Raw genomic sequence first — 4,386 nt, 5'->3', positions numbered from 1 at the left:
TGGGGCATGTAACTGGCACTGTGGGGCTTGTATCTGGCACAGTGGGGCATGTATCTGGCACTGCGGGCAATGTAACTGGCACTGCGGGGCATGTATCTGGCACTGTGGGCAATGTAACTGGCACTGTGGGGCATGTATCTGGCACTGTGGGACATGTAACTGGAACAGTGGGGCATGTAACTGGCACTGTGGGGCATGTATCTGGCACAGTGGGGCATGTATCTGGCACTGTGGGCAATGTATCTGGCACTGTGGGCAATGTAACTGGCACTGTGGGGCATGTATCTGGCACTGTGGGACATGTAACTGGAACAGTGGGGCATGTAACTGGCACTGTGGGGCATGTATCTGGCACAGTGGGGCATGTATCTGGCACTGTGGGCAATGTATCTGGCACTGTGGGCAATGTATCTGGCACTGTGGGCAATGTAACTGGCACTGTGGGGCATGTATCTGGCACAGTGGGGCATGTATCTGGCACTGTGGGGCATGTATCTGGCACTGTGGGGCATGTATCTGGCAATGAGGGGCATGTAACTGGCACTGTGGGGCAATGTAACTTGCACTGTGGGCAATGTAACCTGCACTGTGGGCAATGTAACTTGCACTGCGGGCAATGTAACTGGCACTGTGGGGCATGTATCTGGCACTGTGGGGCATGTAACTGGCACTGTGGGGCATGTAACTCGCACTGTGGGCAATGTAACTGGCACTGTGGGGCATGTATCTGGCACTGTGGGGCATGTGACTGGCACTGTGGGCAATGTAACCGGCACTGTGGGGCATGTATCTGGCACAGTGGGGCATGTAACTGGCACTGCGGGCAATGTAACTGGCACAGTGGGGCATGTAACTGGCACTGTGGGCAATGTAACTGGCACTGTGGGGCATGTATCTGGCACTGTGGGGCATGTAACTGGCACTGTGGGCAATGTAACTTGCACTGTGGGCAATGTAACCTGCACTGTGGGCAATGTAACTTGCACTGCGGGCAATGTAACTGGCACTGTGGGGCATGTATCTGGCACTGTGGGGCATGTAACTGGCACTGTGGGGCATGTAACTCGCACTGTGGGCAATGTAACTGGCACTGTGGGGCATGTATCTGGCACTGTGGGGAATGTGACCGGCACTGTGGGCAATGTAACCGGCACTGTGGGGCATGTATCTGGCACAGTGGGGCATGTAACTGGCACTGTGGGCAATGTAACTGGCACAGTGGGGCATGTAACTGGCACTGTGGGCAATGTAACTCGCACTGTGGGGCATGTATCTGGCACTGTGGGGCATGTAACTGGCACTGTGGGCAATGTAACTGGCACTGTGGTCAATGTAACTGGCACTGTGGGGCATGTATCTAGCATAGTGGGGCATGTAACTGGCACCGTGGGCAATGTAACTGGCACTGTGGGGCATGTATCTGGCACAGTCGGGCATTTAACTGGCACTGTGGGCAATGTTACTGGCACTGTGGGGCATGTAACTGGCACTGTGGGGCATGTATCTGGAACTGTGGGCATGTAACCGGCACTGTGGGCAATGTAACCGGCACTGTGGGGCATGTATATGGCACAGTGGGGTATGTAACTGGCACTGTGGGCAATGTAACTGGCACTGTGGGGCATGTATCTGGCACTGTGGGGCATGTAACTGGCACTGTGGGCAATGTAACTGGCACTGTGGGCCTGTAAATGGCACTGTGGGACATGTATCTGGCACAGTGGGGCATGTAACTGGCACTGTGGGGCATGTATCTGGCACAGTGGGGCATGTATCTGGCACAGTGGGGCATGTATCTGGCACTGCGGGCAATGTAACTGGCACTGCGGGGCATGTATCTGGCACTGTGGGCAATGTAACTGGCACTGTGGGGCATGTATCTGGCACTGTGGGACATGTAACTGGAACAGTGGGGCATGTAACTGGCACTGTGGGGCATGTATCTGGCACAGTGGGGCATGTATCTGGCACTGTGGGCAATGTATCTGGCACTGTGGGCAATGTAACTGGCACTGTGAGGCATGTATCTGGCACTGTGGGACATGTAACTGGAACAGTGGGGCATGTAACTGGCACTGTGGGGCATGTATCTGGCACAGTGGGGCATGTATCTGGCACTGTGGGCAATGTATCTGGCACTGTGGGCAATGTATCTGGCACTGTGGGCAATGTAACTGGCACTGTGGGGCATGTATCTGGCACAGTGGGGCATGTATCTGGCACTGTGGGGCATGTATCTGGCACTGTGGGGCATGTATCTGGCACTGAGGGGCATGTAACTGGCACTGTGGGGCAATGTAACTTGCACTGTGGGCAATGTAACCTGCACTGTGGGCAATGTAACTTGCACTGCGGGCAATGTAACTGGCACTGTGGGGCATGTATCTGGCACTGTGGAGCATGTAACTGGCACTGTGGGCATGTAACTCGCACTGTGGGCAATGTAACTGGCACTGTGGGGCATGTATCTGGCACTGTGGGTCATGTGACCGGCACTGTGGGCAATGTAACCGGCACTGTGGGGCATGTATCTGGCACAGTGGGGCATGTAACTGGCACTGTGGGCAATGTAACTGGCACAGTGGGGCATGTAACTGGCACTGTGGGCAATGTAACTGGCACTGTGGGGCATGTATCTGGCACTGTGGGGCATGTAACTGGCACTGTGGGCAATGTAACTGGCACTGTGGGCAATGTAACTGGCACTGTGGGGCATGTATCTAGCACAGTGGGGCATGTAACTGGCACCGTGGGCAATGTAACTGGCACTGTGGGGCATGTATCCGGCACAGTGGGGCATTTAATTGGCACTGTGGGCAATGTAACTGGCACTGTGGGCAATGTTACTGGCACTGTGGGGCATGTAACTGGCACTGTGGGGCATGTATCTGGAACTGTGGGCATGTAACCGGCACTGTGGGCAATGTAACCGGCACTGTGGGGCATGTATATGGCACAGTGGGGTATGAAACTGGCACTGTGGGGCATGTATCTGGCACAGTGGGGCATGTAACTGGCACTGTGGGCAATGTAACTGGCACTGTGGGGCATGTATCTGGCACTGTGTGGCATGTAACTGGCACTGTGGGCAATGTAACTGGCACTGTGGGCATGTAACTGGCACTGTGGGACATGTATCTGGCACAGTGGGGCATGTAACTGGCACTGTGGGGCATGTATCTGGCACAGTGGGGCATGTATCTGGCACAGTGGGGCATGTATCTGGCACTGCGGGCAATGTAACTGGCACTGCGGGGCATGTATCTGGCACTGCGGGGCATGTATCTGGCACTGTGGGGCATGTATCTGGCACTGTGGGGCATGTAACCGGCACTGTGGGCAATGTAACCAGCACTGTGGGGCATGTATATGGCACAGTGGGGTATGTAACTGGCACTGTGGGGCATGTATCTGGCACAGTGGGGCATGTAACTGGCACTGTGGGCAATGTAACTGGCACTGTGGGGCATGTATCTGGCACTGTGGGGCATGTAACTGGCACTGTGGGCAATGTAACTGGCACTGTGGGCATGTAACTGGCACTGTGGGACGTGTATCTGGCACAGTGGGGCATGTAACTGGCACTGTGGGGCATGTAACTGGTACAGTGGGGCATGTATCTGGCACAGTGGGGCATGTATCTGGCACTGCGGGCAATGTAACTGGCACTGCGGGGCATGTATCTGGCACTGCGGGGCATGTATCTGGCACTGTGGGGCATGTATCTGGCACTGTGGGGCATGTAACCGGCACTGTGGGCAATATAACTGGCACTGTGGGGCACGTATATGGCACTGTGGGGCATGTAACTGGCACTGTGGGCAATGTAACTGGCACTGCGGGGCATGTATCTGGCACAGTGGGGCATGTAACTGGCACTGTGGGCAATGTAACTGGCACTGTGGGGCAATGTATCTGGCACTGTGGGCAATGTAACTGGCACTGGTGGCAATGTAACTGGCACTGTGGGGCATGTATCTGGCACTGTGGGACATGTTCTGGAACAGTGGGGCATGTATCTGGCACTGTGGGGCATGTATCTGGCACTGTGGGCAATGTATCTGGCACTGTGGGCAATGTAACTGGCACTGTGGGGCATGTATCTGGCACTGTGGGACATGTAACTGGAACAGTGGGGCATGTAACTGGCACTGTGGGGCATGTATCTGGCACTGCGGGCAATGTAACTGGCACTGCGGGGCATGTATCTGGCACTGCGGGGGCATGTATCTGGCACTGTGGGGCATGTATCTGGCACTGTGGGGCATGTAACCGGCACTGTGGGCAATGTAACCAGCACTGTGGGGCATGTATATGGCACAGTGGGGTATGTACCTGGCACTGTGGGGCATGTATCTGGCACAGTGGGGCATGTAACTGGCACTG

The sequence above is a fragment of the Pseudophryne corroboree genome, chromosome 1 (genome assembly GCF_028390025.1).
Source record: "Pseudophryne corroboree isolate aPseCor3 chromosome 1, aPseCor3.hap2, whole genome shotgun sequence".
NCBI classification, from domain to species: Eukaryota; Metazoa; Chordata; class Amphibia; order Anura; family Myobatrachidae; genus Pseudophryne; species Pseudophryne corroboree.
The sequence above is the reverse complement of the archived record's forward strand: the minus strand, read 5'-3'. Positions refer to the sequence as shown.